This window comes from Peromyscus californicus, unplaced genomic scaffold, assembly GCF_007827085.1.
Source record: "Peromyscus californicus insignis strain IS unplaced genomic scaffold, ASM782708v3 Scaffold_14__1_contigs__length_90479793_seg_2, whole genome shotgun sequence".
Taxonomy (NCBI): Eukaryota; Metazoa; Chordata; class Mammalia; order Rodentia; family Cricetidae; genus Peromyscus; species Peromyscus californicus.
Genome location: NW_026294436.1, coordinates 10,192,806 through 10,215,275, shown reverse-complemented (window position 1 = coordinate 10,215,275; position 22,470 = coordinate 10,192,806). Strand labels below are relative to the sequence as shown.

At 39.6% G+C, this 22,470-nt stretch overlaps 1 pseudogene; it reads left to right on the top strand.

The window, feature by feature from the left end:
- The first annotated feature begins 19,938 nt into the window (after window positions 1-19,938).
- Window positions 19,939-21,318, top strand: LOC128109366 (elongation factor 1-alpha 1-like; annotated as a pseudogene).
- The last annotated feature ends 1,152 nt before the right edge of the window (window positions 21,319-22,470 follow it).

Here is a 22,470-nt window from a genome sequence, read left to right as displayed (position 1 = left end):
CTTTACCACTCCCTCCCACATTGATGAACAAGCCACTATTGAACTCTTGCATCAGGACAGATGCTCTCCCAATTTAATTTTAAGCACGATTGTTAAGAAATTACTAGCACTGTCTTGGTAACTCAAGAATCTTAAGAGCCAGACCTTTGTCTGAATTTCTGAGACTCTATTCAGAACATCCTGCTAATAGAATCATAATGATTCCACCAGTAGATTGATGAAACTGACTAAAGAAAATCTACAAAATAGAAGAGGATGCTCATGTCAGATGTGTGGAGGTGGTATCACTAGTCGTCATAGAAACGGGTATGGTGGCTGGCATAGGCCTTCATGTGGTAACTAGACTATAATGATCCTCATTTCCCAACAACTGATTTTTCTGCGGATAGTATTGTATTTTGTAGATTTGAGTCATTAATTTTTGAATTATCATACCAATTTCTATTTCTTTTTTTACTGAACCTAGTTACAAAGTACATGTGATTTTGTAAAATTTTGAACACTCTTTTCAATAAAGGCTTCCTTTCTTAGCACAGAATAATGGGTGAAATTGTACCAGAGAAACTTTCAGAATATAGGGCTCAGCAAAAACTTCTTTCTTTGAATCATATGTTTGTTCAAAGCTTGCTATTTCATAGGTTTGTTAGCTTAAAAAGAAAGAGAGGGAAAGAGAGAGAAAGAGGGAAAGAGAATGATTCACATAATTGCTATGAGTTTTATTGCTGTATTTTAAAAATATCCTTAGATATGATCACCTGTAATATGCTATTATTCTGTCACAGAATAGTAATTTTTTTAAACGTATTTGTAATTTCCTGAAACGAGCCATCTTATTTAGCTTAAAATTCAGAAAAGATCAGGCATTTTAAAAGCATATTGGGTAGGTGGATGGGTGATGGGGGAGGAATGTCTCAGCACTTAAGAATACTTACTGCTCTTCCAGAGAACCAGAGTTCAGTTCCTACCTAGCACCGGTGTTAGTTAGCTGCCAACCACTTGTAACCCAGGCTCCAAGGCCTTGGACGCCCCCTCCTGGCCCCTGAACGAACCTGCACACATGTGGCTGATCTACTGATACCTTTTCATACACAAGAATAAAAACTAAAATAAAAATATCGAGTATTCTTTTCATTTCATTTTATTTTATTTTTTTTTACAATACAATTCAGTTCTACATATCAGCCACGGATTCCTTTGTTCTCCCCCCTCCTGCCCCCCCCTCCCCTTCCCCCCAGCCACCCCCCATTCCCACCTCCTCCAGGGCAAAGCCTCCCCCAGGACTGAGATCAACCTGGTAGACTCAGTCCAGGCAGGTCCAGTCCCCTCCTCCCAGGCTGAGCCAAGTGACCCTGCATAGGCCCCAGGTTTCAAACAGCCAACTCATGCAATGAGCACAGGACCCGGTCCCACTGCCTGGATGCCTCCCAAACAGATCAAGTCAATCAACTGTCTCACCCATTCAGAGGGCCTGATCCAGTTGGTGACCCCTCAGCCATTGGTTCATAGTTCATGTGTTTCCATTTGTTTGGCTATTTGTCCCTGTGCTTTATCCAACCTTGGTCTCAACAATTCTCGCTCATATCAACCCTCCTCTTTCTCACTAATTGGACTCCCGGAGCTCCAACCGGGGCCTAGCCATAGATCTCTGCATCCAGATCCCTCAGTCATTGGATGGGGTTTCTAGCATGACAATTAGCGTGTTTGGCCATCCCATCACCAGAGTAGGTCAGTTCGGGCTGTCTCTCGACCACTGCCAGCAGTCTATTGTGCGGGTATCTTTGTGGATTTCTGTGGGCCTATCTAGCACTTTGCTTCTTCCTATTCTCATGTGGTCTTCATTTACCATGGTCTCCTATTCCTTGTTCTTCAGTTTAGGAGTGTAAATACTAAGAAAAGAGGAGAAGCTTCCAGAAAAGTAGTTCTAAACCTATGGGATGCCTAAGATCATCACAAATACAGATATTTATATTATGATTCATAACAGCAGCAAAATAACAGTTATGAAGTAGCTATGAAAATAATTTTATGGTTGGGGTCTCCACAACATGAGGAACTGTATTAAACAGTCTCAGCATTAGGAAGATTGAGAATACACTGCTCTAGAACTACTAGAAATGAATATTCACCTTTTAAGATGTCCAGGCTGAGGACTGGGTAGCTCAGTGGATAAGAATGCTTCTGGTTTTGCAGAGGACTTGGTTCCATGCATCCATGTTGGTCAGTTCACAACTGTCTGTAACACAAGTTCCTGGAGATTTAACCCCTCAATCACCTCAGCAGACACCCACATGCATGTACACACACACACACACACACACACACACACACACATACACACACACACAGAGAGAGAGAGAGAGAGAGAGAGAGAGAGAGAGAGAGAGAGAGAGAGAGAGAGAGAGAGAGAGAGGGAGGGACGGAAAGAGAGAGAGAGGGTGGGAGGGAGGGAGGGAGGGAGGGAGGGAGGGAGAGAGAGTAGCTGATACATAATTGAAAATAAAAATTAATCTTAAAACATCCCAGGTGGTGGCATTCTTTCACAAGCCTTAATTGGTTGATGGTGTTGTTTTAAAAATGTGATATCCCAAGCAGGTTATTTCATGTCAGTAGCAGGAATTAATTCAATATTCCACAGGATACATAGTAGCAAACAGTCTCTTTTGAAAAATTAAATCATAAATTAGCCCATATAATTCTGTAACTGTCAGATTATTAATGCTGTTAAAAGTCCACCATTCTTGGAGTTAGGGGTGTGGCTGTGGGGTTAGAGTGCTTGTCTGGCATGCATAAAGCCCTGGATTTAATCCCGCAACACTAAACATACCCAGCGTGGTAGTGCACACCTTCAGTCCAGCATTCTGGAGGAAGAGGCCATCCTCAGCTGTATAAAAATTTGAGGACTGCCAAAGATATATTCTATCCTGTCTTAAAACAAATCCACCATTATATAAAAAACAGTAGTAAAGGCATTAATTAGTTTAGCATTTGGATTGCACTTAAAAATAACATCATCAGAATGTTTTAACATGCAAACCATAGAAAAGAGGTAGGTTGCTTCTTTGTATGTTTGTGTATTTTGAGAGAGGATATTGCTATAGAGAGCCCCAGCTACCTTTGACTTCACATCAGTCTCCTGAGTACTAGAATAATGGCCATATACTGATACACTTTGTTTGTGAAAGCTTTTATAAAAATATTTAAAGACATAGCTGTGGTAAAGGTAACTTGAGCCTAATTTATAGTCCAACATAATAACGGAAATTTAATTGATGAATGGCCCTTTTTATGGACCTGGCTATATTTCTTCCTATTATTATATACAGTCTAATAGGATATATATACATATATATAAGCTCTTTCAATGCTGCATAAAAATTAATCACTCTGCCAGAGGGCTGGGCATATAGCTCAGTAAGTAGAGTGTTTATTTGACAAACACAAAACTCCAGATTTTATCCCTGGTGCCACACAAGCCTGCCATGGTTGCCCACACTTGTAACCCCAGCTCTTGTGGACAAGGAGGTAGAAGTATCAATATTTCAAGGTTATCCTTTGCTACATAGTGAGTTCCAGGCAAGTCTGGAATACATGAGGCACTGTCTCAAAATAATATAAATAAATGATAATAAAAAATAAGAATCCCCATGCCTAGCAATAGAACACAATTACAGTTGTGAACTTATGCATGCTGTACTTTTTTTAAAGGTATATTTTATTTTTATTTTTGTGTGACTTTGTGTGTATGCACACATGCATGTAGGTATTCACAGAGGCTAGAGGAAAGTGTAAGATTCCCTAGAGCTGGAGTGGTAGGTGGTTGTGAGAAGCCTGATATAGATATTGAGAACCAACTCCATGTCAACGGCAAAGGTAGAAAGCACTCTTAACTTCAGATCCATGTCTGCAGTCTGCTCTCTCTCTCTCTCTCTCTCTCTCTCTCTCTCTCTCTCTCTCTCTCTCTCTCTCTCTCTCTCTCTCTCTCCCCCTCTGTGTGTGTGTGTTTATATCCAACTGTTCTCCCCCTAGTTCCTCTATTCACTTAGACCTCTGAGCTTAATATCTTCAACTACTAAATACTGATGTTTGGGTTGTCAATATATCCCAAAGTTTCAATTGTCTTCTACTTTATTGTTTAAGAGGTGACAGATGCTTTCCAAGCTGGACTCTGCTGGATGGTGTCAGTAGAAACATGCCCCTATGCCATGAGGAGGTGGTACATGCTTTCCTAGTGGACTCTCCTGGCTGGTCTCATTGTTGGAAGCATTCCTTTGAAAGGGAGCCTGGGATGCCAGCATCTTTTACTTTCTGTTTGTTCCATATCAACTATAAGGTGAATGAGCTTTGTTCTGCTGCTGGTCTCTTGCTGAGACGTGCAACCTCTCAACAATCAAGGTAGACAATTAAGTGGACAGGCATGGACCAAAGCCTCTGTGACATTAGGCCAGATGAAAAATTTCCCTTTTGAGTTGAGTTATTTGTTGTAGAAACTAAAATCTCACAAACAAATTAACATTCTCTTGATTTTTTCATTTAATTCTGATCATAAAATTACTTTCCTGTGTATGAATATTGGAGCTGGAGGGTTCTAATACTCTGTATGACCAGTAACTCCCTGGAAGCAGATTGTTCATGCATGATCTGCCAAACGAGAATTTATCTAAGTAGATAAATGGCCCAGCTTTCAGTCTTGACTATTAAAGTGAAAATTCTTTGAAATTTTTCTGAAAATAAAATATATTTTATCAATTCAATTTGAGTGTAAACTTTTCACAATGTCTCCTACTAATTCTCAGGTTTGTAGGAAAGCACAATGGACTTTGTATGTAACCTTAAAATCAGCCATCATAAGAATGCTCATTCCATAACCATTCAACTAATATTTCTGTACATGGTAATTGTAGTGCATAGTCATTCCACGTGGCCAGGTTTGTAGTAAGTATTTATTTAGAAACAGGATGAGATTTTTATTTTTTATTTTTTTCATACTACCACTACTACTATTGTTATTGTGTCTGTATGTGTGTGCGTGTGTGTGTGTCTGTCTGTCTGTCTGTGTGTTTGGAGTTGGCATGAATGTGCCATAGCATACCCTGTAGAGATCAGAAGACAGTGTGCCTGCCAAAGGTGGTTCACTGCTACTACATGGGTTCTGGGGACTGAACTCAGATCACCAGGCTTAGTGGCAAGCATCTTTATGTGTTGTACCATCTCAGCATCCCTGTAGATTATGTTATGATTTCTCTTCTGCGCATTTGAAACTCTCTAAGTGCATGAGCTGGCTAAGTCAACTTAGCTAGGAAGTGGCTGCATTGGAGCTCTCTGGGTTGCTTAATTGTGCAAAGGTCTCCACAGGGATTTTGTTTTGTTGGCTTCCCTAAAAATACAGCAAGAATGCTCATTCATTTTTTCTTTATTTATATGAATGCCTACCTCCTTCCTGTTATTTTTTTCTAATATTTTTCCAGGATGTTGTGGTTTGAATATGAAATGTCCCTACATTTACAGTGTTTGAGCACTTGTACCTGAGACTCTATTGCTGTCTGGGGAGGCTGTGGACACTTCAGGCAGCAGGGCTTTGCTGGAGGGAGTGGGTCAGGAAAGACTGATGTTAGCTTCAGCAGCCCAGCCCCATTTCCTGTTCATTGTTTGCCTTTCTTACTGCAGATATATGTCACCAGTTCCCTCCTATTCTTGCTCCCATGCCTTACCACGATGGACTTTTCCCCTTAAACTTAGCCTAATTAAGAATCCCTCCCTTCTGTCATAAGTTGCTTTTTATCAGGTATATTTGTTACACAAAGGGTTGCTATGAACAGTTATATTTCAAATATGATGTGAATATAATTACTTCCATACTCCACAGACACATAGGAGGTAAAAGGGGACCCACACCTCTCCTGTGGATTACTATGTCTACTTGAGTGATTTAGAAAAGACTACATCCCTTTTTTTCCTGGAGTAGTTGAGAAGCATTCATTTCAAAGGTGATACAGCAGCTCTCGGAAGATAAATTCATTTATTGAGAGTGAAGAAGACGTGGAATGCTTTCCAGGTGGAACACGACCTTCTCACAGCCACCGAGGCTTGGAAGTATATGGAGTGTTTAGGGAGGATGAGGTTTTAGCTGAGTGAACAGGTGTGGGCTTGTTCCCTGTGCACAGTGAGGAACTGCTAAGGAGATGACACAGACAGGAATGCCTGCATGGGACAAATTAATCAAGGGTTCTCTTGACATTCTGCTCTGAAACTGGTTGGTTGATAATTGTGTTTCTTATGAATTGCTCTGGGAATATAATAATGAATTCATAGTACTAAGTAGATAAATTTGAGAACAAAATATACTTTTAGGAGCCATGTGCATTCTCCATGCTAGAAGAAGTCTTTGAAAATAAATTGATGAAAGCAGTCACTTAAAAACAGACAAATGGCTGCAAAGACAACTCAGTGGTTAAAAAGCATGTTATTATTCTCACTGAGTACCAGATTTCCTCAGCACTCAGGTTGGGGAGCTCACAATTACCATAGTTTAAGCTCTGGAGGGTCTGACGCCCCCCTTTGCCTTTGTATCCACCTGCACACATGTACACACAAAAAAGAATTAAAAATAAAATGTGTATATATAAATTGAATGGGTTGGGGAGATAGTTCAGTAGGTTAAGTCCTTGCCACACAAACATGGGGAGCTGAGCTCAGATCCCCAGTACCCACATGAACTGGATGCTGTAGCACAGTCTGTAATTCCAGAGCCTGTACTGTGAGATGGGAGATGAGGGCAAGAAAATGCTCGGGGGCTTTTTAGATAGCTACCCTGACGTACAGTCATGTACATTCTGCCTGTGTAAAAGATAGACGATGAAGTCTGACAACCATGCTGTCCTCAGAACTCCACAGGCATGCTGTGCATCCTCTGCCTACACTAAACCTGAAAGCACACATGATACACACACATGCGCGCGCACACACACACACACACACACACACACACACACACACACACACTCATACACATGACACACGAAATATAGATTCACATGATGTAGTACTTTAGCTCACCAAGCAGCACTCTTTGCACTGGTTGGGCACAGTAGCTGATTACAGTTAAGTTGTTCCAGTCAAATTATTATACATATATTTTAATTGATTTATTTTCTCTTAAGCTACACATTTCTTTTGCTGTCACTGGCTCTTCCTGTTCAAGATACACTTTATTTATTTATTTACTTACTTATTTATTTTGGAGCTGGGGAGTTGTCTGTCCACTCCATTCTGAATATCAAAGAACCTACAAGTATCATCTCCCCCTTAGGATTTCTCAGTAAAGGGTCACAATTGGGCAGGTGGGTGTGCTTCTTGCTTATTCCACTTGAGTATGTAGAACCTAATTAAAGAGAATCTTTCAGGCTCTAAAGAGAGCCAATTGATGATCCCCATTGCTGCAGTGAATAAAGCTCACTTTGGAATGCCATAGTGAGATATGCAGGTGAGCCTCTTAAGGTCTTTAGGAAGATTTGGATCAGCGTTTCAACTTTAAGTAGGGCACTGATGTCTTCTAAAGAGAAATGTATGCATCAATACATATATGCATGCATGTTAGTAAAATAGACAAGCAACAACAGATACAGAAAATCCAGCATGAGACCTGTTCATTGAAAGAGAAACATGAGACTACAGAAATGGCTCAGTAGTTAAGAACATTTGCTGTTCTTTCAGAGGACCCAGGTTCAGTTCCCAGTACCCATAACTGTCTGTAACTCCAGTTCCAGAGGAAATGACATACACTTCTTGGGACACCAGGCACACATGTGGTGGCAAGATATACATGTAGGCATAATAATCATACATATAAAATAAAAATAAATATCTAAAGGGAGATCACTTCCTAATTATTGTTGAAATTCCATTCACATAACTTAGAATTAATATTTCTTCCCTCCTTTTTTTTGCAAGTATATATGAACACATGGAGGCCATAAGTTGACACTGTGTGTTCTCCTTGATTTTCCTTCTTATTCATTGAGGCAGGCTCTCTCACTGCATAGGGAGGTCTACTGTTCGGCTAGACTTTATAGCCAGCTTTCCCTGTGGACTCAATCTCTGTCTTCTAAATGCTGAGGTCCTCAAATTTATGAAGGAAGTGGTTTATCCACTGAGCCATCCCCCAGCTCCCAAATTCATCATTTTTGCATGAGAATTCCCCAGCATTTAGCACCACCTGTGATGTTTCACAGTCCTCATGGCAACCTAATGAGAAAATATCTCATCAGTCCAGAAGAAAACCATGTTCTTTCTCAGCAGACTCTCCTTCATGATACCCTAGCTTAGTCAGAGCCTTGGCAACTACCAAAATTCTTGCTTTGTGGTTTGTAATTCTTCTACTTGGTAGTTCATATAAAAGGATCTTCAAATTTTGTCATTTAGAATCTGACTCCTTTTGCTGGCTGTAGTACTATTTCTAATGTTTATCCACATGGTTTCAAGACCAATGTTTCATTCTCTTTTCAGGAGTGAATAACACCCAGTTGTAGATATATACCTCATTTTCTTTGTCTGCTCATCCTTCCAAGGTGTTTGGGCTGCACCTGCTTTCTGGCTATTGTGAAGAGTGCTGTTCTAAGGATGTGTTTACATGTGCTGGTTTGAATACCTGTTTTCAGTTCTTTTGAATAGTAGAATTCTGGGGCTACAGTTTCCTCTCCCTCCCTCCTCACCTCCTGGTTCCTCTCCCCAATCTGCCCCTCTCCCTTCCCTTCAAAAAAGTGCAGCCCTTCCATATATAGGTGTTTATGTTAAAGGTTTGTTTCTTTCTATTTTACATGTAGGAGTGTTTGCCTGCTTGTATGTGTGAGTGCCATGTGCATACCTGCTACCGGTGCCGGCTGGAAAAGGGTGTCAGATCTCTTGGAACTGGAGCTACAGACAGTTGTGAGCTGTCTAATATGGGTGTTAGGAATGGAACCTCAGTCCTCTGCAAGAACAATAAGTGTTCTAACTGCTGAGAAATCTTGACAGACCCTATTTGTTTTGGGTGTATATGCATGTGTGTGCCATGGCACTTGGGCAGAGGTCTAAGGACAACTTTATAGAAGACAGATCTATCTTCTTTCCCTATGGCTTCTGGGAATCAAACTTATGACTCAAGGTTGGCAGAAAGCTCCTTTAACCCCGAGCCATCTCACTGGCCCCAAATTTGCTTTTGTAGTGACCAAGTCATTTTACATTCTCGTCAATCTCTCTGTGGTCCTGTTAGTTATTTCTTTACCTTTTCAACATTTTCACAGCTGTCCTAGTAGGCATGAGTGTGTAGCTGAGGTCTTATTTTGAATTTCACTTATGACTGGTGACATTGAATATTTTCTCATGTACTTTTTGGCTATTCACATATTTGGCCATCTAGTCTAGCAAGTGCATGAGCTCCAAACCAATTCAATTTCATTAGAATTCTGTCTTTAATATATGATTACCTTTGATATCTACTTGAGTCCCTCTTATTCTGCCAGCCTTGTTGATGACTGATAACCCTGGCCTTAGGTGAGTTTATCCAGGGTCTCTCTAAGCCCTGGGATTTCCACTTGGCAATTTTTTTGCCCATCAATCCCACTCTGTGCTGGGACAATATATTTCCATCTTCCTTTTTGAACTCGGAGGTGAATCAAACCTGGCCCCCTCCAAAAAAATCTAGCTGCAGCTGTTTTATAGATCTGTCATGATGGTCCTCAACAAATTTGGTAAAAGAATTTTTAACAAATATCAAACATACAGTACTGGTAGGTAGAAGTACAATTTACTATAGGATGCATCTCACATCTCAAAATGCATTAAGAGTGCTTTGTTAAAAAAAAAGGCAACTGAGTTTTTTCCTGGATAACAAAAGTTGAAGACTAGCAATTGAATGTTAAAAAAAAAGATTTGTTTTCATGATTTTAAAATTACATGTAAGTAAACATGTCTATCTATGCATGATATGTGGGGCAGGGGAGGGGGAGCCTGCAGATATATCAGGGAAGATATATCAGATCAACCTGAAAATATTTAATACACAATTCTAAATGGAGCCAAAACCAGGTTCCTGCTTCATGCCTCATACAGGTGGCTAGACGCCACAACATGTGGGCTTGAGCTACTCATGGCAGTGGCTGGCAGCGTCTCCTGACTCAGCCTTCCACTTCCCAGAATTCTCTTCTCTTCTTGTCCCACCTATACTTCCTGCCTGGCTACTGGCCAATCAGCATTTTATTTATACATAGTGATATCCATAGCACTTCCCCTTTTCTTTTTTTTTAAAGGAAGGTTTTAACTTTCACATACTAAAATTACATATAACAAAATAATTGTCAAGCAAGAATTACAGTTACAATATCTAGTCTATTTATAATATCTAGTCTATTTGTATTTGGCAAAATTAAAGAAGATATCCTATCTATCCTCTATTTGTGAGTCTAAGGTTTCATATCTAACTTATCTTTTATCATAACTAATGAAATTATAACTATCTAGTCTTTAACTACATCAAAGACCTCAGAAGGATATAATATTACCTGAGAAACAGGAGAAGGATACAAGCAACTTTGAGGAGTTTTGCAAGAATAGACAGAGACAGTTGGCAGCCCGGACAGTCGTCCAAAGTTCCTCTGTAAAGTTGGGGCATCTGTCTTCAGCCCACAGGCCTAGAGTCTCTCAGTCACTTCTCTCTGTGTCCTGTAGAATGTCTGGCAGTTTCCTCTGCGAAGAAGAAACCTGAAGGACCATTTTGCCAAGCAAAGTTCAGTGGTCTCCTTCCTATGGGTCCTGCATATCCAGTCGATACATTTTTTTTTAAGCAGTCCAGGCAAGAACAGTTTCTTGCCCAAATGGCTATTTTTGCCAAGGTGAAGATAAACTCCATATGGAGTGTCTTCGATACCCATCCTCCTCTCTGAAGTAATTCAGTACTGCCAGAAGCAGATATGTCTCACTGACCAGAAAGTCTAAATTTTTAAAACATTTTAAATGCCATATTCTGTCTTTGAAATGTTTGACGATTACCTATCTATCTGAAATATATCTATGTATACCTTGAAAACTTAACTAACATGCTACAAGTTTGACTATCATAGAAGACTAATTATTAATCTGTATTTCTTAACTATCCATTACAATCTAAATGAGTTACGTAAACATAATACCTCAAATGAGAATAGAAATATATATACAGTATAACAAAATTAAGTTTAAACTTGTATCAATAAACTAAAATTCATAGCAATGTAAAACATTTTAAACAAGTTGCTCTTTAAACTTAGGTTCAATAATCTGCCCTTTCATCCTATCATATCTATATCATATCCCCTTTTCTTCTTTAGAAAGAGATTGCATTTATAATCAGCCTGATTTAAATAAAAATATTGGTTTTTCTGTGTCCCATATCAGACCCTGTAGCTGCAGTTACAGGTAGTTAAGAGCCACTGCTGTGAGTAATAAGGTCCTAACTTGGGTCCTCTGCAAGAACAGTCTGTATTCCTAACCCCTAAGTCATAACTGGTCTCACAAATGGTGATTCTAACAGCCAGTACTAGGGAATAAAAACAGTGAAGGACATGGGTGTGGGAAAGGGAGGATTTCAAAGGACCATGGCCAGAGAAAAGAAGCCTATGTGATTTGAGGGAGCCTGGAGAAACAATCTACATTTCCTTTCTTCTCTTTCTCCTTCTCTATCTCCTTATCACCACATTGGAGCATTTCAATCATCTTTTGCTGGGAGTGGAAGCTTGAATACACTTGAGTTATCACAGAGGACCATGAAAGTGCATCAGTGTCCAGTAGCAACCAATGCTTACTCAAGAAAACACTGCTTTCCCTCTAAGGGAATTCAGCGATGGTTTATTCTGCATCCAAATGTGAGTGTCCGTAGCCCAGGAACACAGATTTAGAGTACCCCAAATACCATGCTCCAACAATTGTAATAGTTTTATGTATCTCTTATAGTAACAATACAAAGGAAATATAAATCAAATCATTTTTTAAATACATGGGTGGAAACCCTAGGTAGGTGGTTATACAATGCAGGGGTATCTCTTCTAGAGGCCTCAGAAGTTATATGATGTCATTTTTAGCCTTTGAATTGGTGGACCAGGGGCCTGATAGTATATTCTAAAATGATTTTACCTGCTTGTCACAATGATGCTATGTCATACATTTAGGTAGGCAATGGACAGCCATTAAAGGGTCTAAAGAAAGCCCAAGATAATTTATTTCTGGAGCTATGACACTGAAACTCTCCACAATCATGGAAATTTAATCAATCAATTAGTTTTGCAGAATCTTTCCCATAGGCGTGACTTGTTTCTGGAAACTTCAACCCAGAGACTTTATCTTGGAGCCACTATCTTGACTGATTCTCCATAGGGTCCTGAAAATATTGTCCTACCTCCACAGGCTCAGGTCTTACATATGAGAAATAAGGGCATAGGAACCTGAGGTCTTTTTGGATGCCTTTGTGTTCTCATAGCTGATTTGTCCTTTTAGGAGACAAGACAGAGGGAGTGGCTGTGCCAGGTGGCTTCTAATGACTTTTGGAGATGTATCCAAGGTGCTTTTGTAGTGACAGTTTTCTTATTACTCCTAAATATGTCAGGTAGGGTGACAGCTGGCCATGAAGGGCCTTTTTGTTCTGTTTTGTTAGCATCCACTAATGAACGCTTCCATGGTGGGGAAGACTCCTCTTGGTTTTGTATGTGGCCATGATGCAATCTTCTTCTTAGAGATGTCTTAAATAATCAAATGAACTCTTGCAATGCTGTTTCCCAAGGATGTTCTTCCTGGCAAACACATTTATATCCAAGAGAATTTAGTCTGGAGCCATTTACATTAGAGATATGTGCTGAGAAATCTAAAACTCAGAAGGCTACTGTCAATCAGTACACAAATGTTTCAGCTTAAACAGGAAAAGTTCCCTCCTTTAACCTTAGAAATAAGAAAGGAAGGAAGGAAGGAAGAAAGGAAGGAAGGAGGGAGGGAGGGAAGGAAGGAAGGAAGGAAGGAGGGAAGAAAAAAATTAATGCACTCAAAATGCTGTCTCCAATGCTTATCCTTAAGTGATTCACACATCTAACAGCACATTCTGTGTGTGAAGTTCGGAGCCCAAACAGAATTTGTTCAGCATAACTTTCTTCCCATAAAAATAGAGGCAAATGCTGTGCATTTCTTATGGCTTTGAAGAGTTTCATGAAAAGCAGTATATTTTAATTTCACCTTTGTCTTTAAAAAACATAGTTTCATATGTCTTGTGGAAAAACAATTATGATGGTCTCCACAGCAAGTTTCAGGACAGCCAGGGCTACACAGAGAAACCCTGTCTTGAAAAATCAAAAAAAAAAAAAAAAAGAAAGAAAAGAAAAAAGCGATGATTTCAAATTGTGTTGGAGGCTGGCACTGGAAAAATAAAGGAAGAAAAAAGAAAAAGAAAAGGGGAAGAGAAGAGAAGGAAGGGAGGGAGGGAGGAGTAAAAGAGTAATCATGTCTTAATCTTTGATGTACAGATGAGATTGAGTTAATCATCACTAAGAAACTTTTTAGTCAAATTGTGCTGTGCTTAAATATGCTTAAAATTTCCCAGTGTTGGAGTCCAGAAGTTTGAACCAATGAAAGCTACTGGTTCCTGTTGAACCACGCTTCCTTCTTGCCTCATGCAGATCAACACTCTGTTGGCAATGGTGTTTGTAGAGACCACCACAAAAGAGAGTGAAACTTATGTGACTGAAATTCTTCACTCAAGGTGATGAAGGATTTAATCAGGATTCACATTTATTTTTCCTGTTTGCAATCACTTCAGTTCAAGTTCTTCTCTGTGAAGCCCTCAGACCCAGACATAGTGGGCATGATGTAAATCTGCACTGGTCAACTTTGCTGATAAATAATTGCAAGAAGGCCTTAGGTCTTGGGTTCAAGGGGGACAGTAAGATGGAGTATCCATCATTGAAAGATTTATTAGAGGAGATACAGGCAGGCAGTCTGACAGGCAGACATATGGCAGGAGCTCTGAGCAAAGTTCAGGCCCACTCTAGAAGAATTACATCCCTAATACATTTTAGGAGGAGGTTCTAAGCCATGTGAAGATAGGCAGTCCATAGTACAGCTTGAAATCTGGCTGTCTCTGATTGCTGGCTGGCAGCAGGGAGGGGGAGGAGCCCTGGAGCTCTAATATGTGATGAACTATATCAGTGGGGAGGGCAAGAGTTTAGAAAAACAAGCTATTTTAGTTCTCGGAGCCAAATTACTTTCATTTGGAGAACTGTCATTGTTCAACCAAACTGGAGCAGCTTTATAAAACATTGTAAATAAGAACAAGAACATGAATTATTTTCTTCACACATTGAAAGCAATGTTCACCAGGGCTGTAAGTCATTCCTGTGCTATCCAGAAACAGAGCCTAGGTGCAGCTGCCAAACAGGGGAGGTTTCCTAGGATGTTTCTAGGACTCCTGTGAGTCCAGTTAGCTGCCAGTCATGTTCAATGTTCATCAATAACTATACTTCATTGTGTTGTCAGTCTAACAAAGATTTCTCCCTGGCAGCATCACAGTGAGGACATGTCTTGCTGGCTCACTGCTGAAGCCCATGATGCCTTACTCACAGTTTCCTTTACTCACCTAGGTGACATGATTTTTCAGTGTGTTCTAATATCGCCAGTAAAATTCCTATAAATGTGGTCTTAATACATCATCAAGGCATTTGGGGGACTCCAAATGACCTTTTAGAGCCTCAGTAGTTTGGTGGAAATAGAACACAGTGTTACCAAACTTAGGGTCACAGGTGAAGCCAGGTTAGGCTATCCATCTTCAAAAAGGCAATTAAAATCCCCAAATAGTTAAAAGGGAAAAAAAAAGAAAGAAAAGAGGTGAATTATAAGTGGCCACATTAGGAAGAGGGACAAAGAGATCCATCAATCCTCCCACCTCCCATCCATCTTCAGGGTCCTGAAGTGAGGTTAATTTTAAGTACAAGACCATACCCTCCTCTTGTCTCTTCTGTAAGGTGATTTAAAAAGTTGTAAATCTGTTTCTATTTCCCTGTAGCTAGTTCAGGTTTTAGATTTTTGTCTTCTCCCAGCATAAGAGACTCCAGTTTATTAGGGGTCCATTATTTCAGTAGTCTGATATTCAAAATAAAGGACACAAGCATCTCTTTACATCACCTTCATCCCTGCCAGACCTTTCACAGCAGCAGGCCAAGCTTTCCTTCTAAAATTCCATCTCCTTGGTTTCAGCGTCTTACATTGCTCATCTTGACTCCTCCAGCCTTCTTTTTTCTTTCCTGGGCTGTCCTCTTTGGTGCTCTGTGGATGGCTTACTTTAGCATTTCTCTCTGTTAGGAATGGTTTTCTGGGCAGACTCACTCTTCTGTGGCAGAAGGACAGACAGCACACGCTATGAACATGGAAAGGGAAAAGGAGCTGCTTACCTGGGAGTCTTGCTGAAGCCTCTTGACCTGCTAAAAATCAAGAATTCCAACACAGTTAAGGACATGCTGACATCCATTCCCCCTTCTGGCAATTCTCTAGGAATCTCACTATAAATCCTATGTACAAGGAAAGGACTTGTCCTTTGTGCAACCCTACTGGACTTTAGCTTCAATTTGTCAGATTATAATCCTCCCCCAACAAGACCAGAGTTTCCTTACAATCTCACTTATCAAGAGAAAGAAGAGGAAAAAATGTCTTAGCAACGTTTGAAATGTAGCTTTATCCACTAAAATGGTCTATGTGGCTAAAGCAAAGACTCCCTCTCCCTTGAGAAGCCTGTGTACACTCAGGTGTCTTACTCTTTCTCTTGGTGCCTCTCTTTCTCTCAATCCCTGTGCTTACAATCTGCATTGAAAATGTCTTTTAATACACCATGGCCTTCTTCCAGAAGTCCACTCCCACGCTCTCAGGTGTGTTTTGTTTTTCCCTGAGTACCTTTCCGTTTTTAATAAACTCCAACTTTGCTTCATACTAACTCATCCTGAAGTTTGGTGTTTGTTTGTTTGTTTGTTTGTTTTTCTATAGAATCCAAGGATCTGGTTTTACATAAATAAGTGTTTCTGGTAGGCTAAGGGAATACTAAGGCTGCTGAAGACAATGGTGTGGAGCTGTGCCTCTGTCCTTGCCACCCCTGACACTTCAGTGTTTATCTCACATCTGTTCCATGAAACATCCCCTAATAACTCTCTTCAACTGAAATACCCATGGGCTGGAGCAATGACTTAGTGGTTAAGAGTGCTGCTCTTACAGAGGACTAGAGTTCCAATCCCAGTACCCATGTGGGGTAACTTGCAACCACCTGTAATTCCAGCTCTATGTGATCTTATGCCCCCTTTTGGACTCAAGAAGCATTGCACTCACATGCATGCCCGTGCACATGTGCACACATGCACATAAACACATAGGTACAAATAAAAATTAATCTTTAAAAATAAAAAAATCTGTAGCACATAGATGCTCCATATTTTGCTAACCCTTTATAGAGTTTAAAACTTTAAATATGTTTCTTAATCTATTATTTATTCTTGGTCTTTATTTGGAAGACACTATGGTCTTCCTTGGCTGGGACTAGCATCAGGTAATTTTGGCTTTCTGTTACTGCTCTGCTCCCAGAGTCTGAATAAAATACTTGATACATGATGCCCTCAATACATATTTGTGACATGAATGAATACATCCAGGCAGTTCTGTGCATAGCTAGTCCCAGCTGTGATCCTTTGTGAGGAATGAAGAACAGCAAAATTAATACTAAAGGTTTATAACAATTCAAGCTAGGAAACAAACATTCAAATTTATTTCAATGAATGTCACATGATAAATAAAAGATTCTGACATTGGGCATTGTGCAGTGACAAGAAAACTGTTTTCATTCTGCTAGTCACATCACTGCTTATAGTTTTGACCATAGAAATGTGAAACCTAACAGTTGCTATCATCACATATTGTGTGGGACCTGAAGTGACTCCCTGATACAGATCTTACAGGATTGAATCTATTCATGATTGCTTAGGCAAGCATGAATGTATTCAGATTCTATTTGTGGTTTTGTTTTGAGACAGAGTCTCACTATGTAGCCCTTGCTAGACTTAACTCCTTTTGTAGAAGAGGCTGGCTTAGAACTCATAGATATCTACCTACCTCTCCCTGCCAAGTGCTGGGATTAAAGATGTACACCACCATGCCCAGCTGTATTTTACTTTTAACATTATTGAGTTATGTCAGTATATATGGGACTGATAATTATTACTCTTAGGCATCTTGGAATAACTGAATGTTGCAGTTTCTGAATGACTGTATTAAGTCATTGCCTGCCCCAAGTCTCACAAACAAGTACCATGCTAAGAAGTACTGTCAAGAGAGAATAAAGAGTTTCACAGGGCAGAGTAGGATCTGTTTCTCTTAGCCTGGATCTTACTGGAGCTGTCACTGAGCACTCTGACAACACCAGCATCTCAAATGTGTATAGTTGGTACCACACACACATCAAGCCAGTCTTCACTTAATGGTGGAAGGAGTAAAAGACTGTCCAAATATCTGAGTAGTAATGCAGTGAAGCTCCATTTTCTCCAATGAAATGCTATGCACAAATTTTGAATTCTTAATCCATAGCTATGCTTTCTAGTTACAATGTGAATTCTTAAAAGAGATAGCAAAGAAGATGTTTACATCAGCACTGTGCACCCACCAACAACCATGCCTCTGTTACAGAAGTCTGACCACCTTTCAATGCTCTTAGCTGATACTCAGTGGGTAACTTTGTGTCCAGTTGCAATCCTGAAGAGATGTATTTACACTAGGAAGACAAACCAGGACTAGAATTTCTGGATGGAATTCAATGAATATTTTCAGGGAGTTTGAAATATATTTTCACATTTTTCTTCCAAGAAAAATAATGCTACCCCACCAAAAAGAGATGGAAAGTTTATGTTCACACATTTACTGCATTGATTATTGGGATGTGAAGCCAAAATGCAGGTGAGTCATAAAACTAAGCAGTGGGTAAATATGTGAAGCAATATCTTAGATGAAAGTCACCCTCTTCTCTATTTGCCATCACAACACTAGCTTTATCTTTCTGCAAAAGATACTCAGCTTATTATCATATGTGTATGTATTTTAGAACATAGATGGAGAAGATATTTGATACCCAACTTTAAATAATATTTGATTGCAAGAGCATGAGAGAGAACAAGAGAGTAAGCATGAGTGCATGTGTGCCATGGCACACGTGTGGGTTGTGAAAGTCAGTTCTCTCCTTCTATCTTGTGAATTCCGGGGGGAGCACTCAAGTTGTTCAGCATCCTCTCTGTACCAGACGCCTAACACATTTCCTTTCTCCAGTGATACATTTTCGGGTGGATGACAGTGCTTTATTATTTAAAAAAGTCAATTTAATATATACACATTTCTATTTCATGCAGACACTCATAGTACTAGGTCTGAATAATATCAAACTGCATTTTAATGAACCAAATACTGTCACATGATGAAAGTATATAAAACTGTCAATTTTTTCATACCTGCATAGTTACTAAATGGTTCATTTTTGTTTCATTTTCACAATATCTGTTGAGGATAAATGAATTCCAAGCTTTTAAATTGAGCAATTTATTTTTTGTGTGTGTTATGGATAGGGAAGGTAGAATGCCACAGTATGCCTGTGGAGGCCAGAGGAAAACTTGCAAGTATGTGTTCTCCTCTTGTGGCCTCCAGAGGCTCATAGGGAGTGGCACTCTTGTGAGGTTTGGCCTTGATGGCAGAAGTGTGCACACTGAGAGTGGGCCTTTGGGGTTTCAGAAGCCAAGACCAGATCCAGTGGCACTCTCTCTTCCTGCTGCTTGCAGATCCAGAAGAAGAACTCTATGCTCCTTCCCAGGCACCGTGTCTGCCAGCATGCTGCCATCTTTCCCTTCATGACGATAACAAACTAAACCTGTGAATAATAATAATAATAATAATAATAATAATAATAATCCCTGACTAAGACACCTCTCACCTCTCCTGTGTGGATCTAGGGTTGTCAGGCTTGGAAGCAGGTGCGTCTACCTATTGAGACATCTCAATGAACTGAATTTTATGTTTTATTGCTACCTCCTTTCTTTTTCACCTGGGACAGTGTATAAATTTAACCCCCCTTTGTCTATCCCATATATAAAATGGAAAGAGAGTTCGCAACAAGCTGATGAGGCATGTTGAAAATAAAAGTAAAATTCTACACAAACATCTATCTTGCACCTTTATCCCTACCACATACTGGTCATGTTATTTTGCTATTTCAAATCCAGTCTTTTGTGTTTATTTGTATACTCGGTCCAGATTTTCTTTAGGATCATTTTTCTTTTCTTATTCACTTATAATAGGTAAATTTGTATATTATGTTTCCTTTGTTATAAATGTATTAGAGCCTTTTATAATCTGTCATTTGATTTAAATTTGATAGATTTCCTACATGGGAATTTTTAATGTTCACATAGTTAAATGTATTATTTTCTCTTACGGTTTCTAAATTTTAACTAACAGATTTCTAATACTTTCCTTAATGTGTACATACAAAATATTTCATCTTAATAAAGTTATCTGCTCCTTGGGTTACAACATTAATTTTGATTTATTGAAAGAGGTATTCATGTATTGTATATTCCAACTCTTACTAAATTTAGAAGCCATGTTATCATGTTAAAAACCTAGCATTTAGATTTTGGAAAGTTGACTCAGCAGTTTATCGTATACACTGACCTTGCAGAAGACCTGAGTTCCTTTCCCAGCACCCACATCAGGTGGTTCACAATCACCTGCATTTTCAGTTCCAGTGGGTCTGATCCCTCTTCTAGTCTCTAAATGATGCTATAAACTCACAGAGGCACATAATACACATAAGTTAAAAAAATAAGTAGAACTTTTTCACTCAAGTGTTTGGAAAACCATCTCCAATTCAAAGCTGAAATGGGAAAGGAAAAGACTCATCAGCATAGTCATCATTAGACATGTAGATTTGGGCAAGTCCACCACAACTGGCCATCTGATCTACAAATCCATTAGAAGTGACAAACAGACCACTGAGAAGTTTGGAAAGGAAGGTGCTAAAATGGGAAAAGGCTCCTTCAAAGTCTGAGTTTTGGACAAACTGAAATCTGAACGTGAACATGGTATCACTATTAGCATCTCCTGCGGAAATTTGAGACCTGGAAATGCTATGTGACTATCATTGGTGTCCCAGGACACAGAGACTTTACTAAGGACATGATTACAGACACATTCCAGGCTGACTGTTGTGCTGGCTATTGCTGCTGGTTTTGGTGGATTTGAAGCTGGTGTCTTCAAGAATAGGCATACCTCTGAGCACTCCAGAAGGCTTACATACTGGGTGTGAAACAGCTAATTCTTGGTGTCCACAACATGGATTTCAGCAAGCCACCCTACAGCCTAAAGATATATGAATGAATTATTAAGGAAATTGATATCTGCATTAAGAAAATTAGTTATTACCCTGACACAGTAGCATTTGTTTCAGTTTCTGGTTGGAATAGTGACGTGCTGGGGCCAAGTACCAATATTCCTTGGTTCAAAGTTATGGAAAGTCACCTGTAAAGATGGTGGTGTGAGTAGAGTCACACTATTGGGAGCTTTGATTTTTATCTTGCCGTCAACTTGTCAAATTGGCAAGCCTTTGTGACTGCCTCTCCAGAATGTCTATAAAATTGGTGGTATTGGCACTGTCCCTGTGGGATGAATGGATACAGATGTTCTCAAATCTGGTATGGTGGATACCTTTGCTCCAGTTAATATCACAATAGAATCAAAGTCTGCTGACATACATACAATGAAGCTTTAAATGAAGCTCTTCCTGGGGACAGTGTGTGTTTCAATATAAAAAACGTGTCTTTCAAAGATGTTAGACATAGCAACATTGATAGAGGCAGCCAGAATGACCCACCAATGGAAGCGGCTGCCTCTACTGCCCAGGTGATTATCCTGAACCAGCCAGGTCAAATTGGTGCTGGTTATGCTACTGTATTGGATTGCCATACAGCTCACATAGCATGCAAGTTTACTGAGCTTAAAGAAAAGATTGATCACTATTTTGGTAAGAGACTAGAAGACGGCCCTAAATTCTCTAAATTTGGTGACGTGGGCACTGTTGATACGGTCCCAGGCAATCCCGGATGTGTTGAGAGCATTGCTGACTTTTCTCCACTGGGTTCTTCTGCTGCTCCTGACATGAAGCAGACAGTTGCTGTGGGTGTCATCAAAGCTCTGGACAAGGAAGCTGTTGGAACTGGCAGGGCCAACAAGTCTGCTCAGAAATCTCAGAAGGCTGAGTGAATATTAACCCTAATACCTGCCACCACAGTCACACTCAGCGATGGAAGTTCTCAGATCTGTTTGTCACCATTGACCATTTAAGTTTAATAGGAAAAGACTACTCAATAATAACAATGCACCACAACCTTCAGAAGCAAAGGAGAATGTTTTGTGAGTCATTTTGTATATGTGGCAATTTTAAGTTATTAGTTTTAAAAATCAGTACTTTTTAATGAAAAAAAAAAACTTGCCTAAAAATCCAGCACAGAATTGTGAAACCTATTAAAACAAGTTTAGTGGAAAAAAGTAGAAATCCTTAAAACCTCATGATTATGCATTCAGATCTATATTTCAGTTGAAATACTAACACTCCAATCAACAAATTTTAGTTACTGATAAACTATGATAGTATTTGCTATCTAGTAGATTGAGGAGACTTTAATATAACAATTAAAAAATTCTTGACTTTTTTATGAAAATTCTTAGACAATTCTTCAAGACATTGTTGACTCAATGGCTAATCTTTTACTTATATATTGCATGTCTATACCCACAATTTCCTTTTATGGTTTCTATCCTATAATTAAGCAACTAACAATGCCCTCAAGATTGTTACAGGTATACAGAATGGGTTAGGAGTGAACTGATGACTTTGTTCTGAAAACACTTATTGTCAGAATGAATTATTTACTGACTATGGTGGAGATTTTCTCAAGTCACCTGTCATTAATCCATTTTTTGTATTTATTTATTTATTTTTATACTTCTCTCATATATTACATCTCATCTGCAGTTTCCCCTCCCTCCCCTCCCCTTCACTCCTCAAGTCTCTCTCCCCCCAGACACCACCCCTGCCACTTTCTCTCACAAAAGAGCAAGCATCCCAGGGACTTCAACCAAACACTATAACAAGCCAAAATAAGATCAAGCACATATTATCACATCATGGATGAATGGGGCAATCCAGTAGGAGGAAGAGTGTCTCAAAAGCAGGCAAAAAAGTCAGGAATAGCCCCTGTTCCCCTTGTTATGAACCCCACAAGAAGACCAAGCTACTCAGCTATAAAGTATTTACAGATGACCTAGCTCAGACCCCTACAGTCTCCCTGGTCTCTGTAAGCCCCTATTGAGTCCTAATCAGTTGATTCTGTGGACCTTGTTCTCACGTTGTCC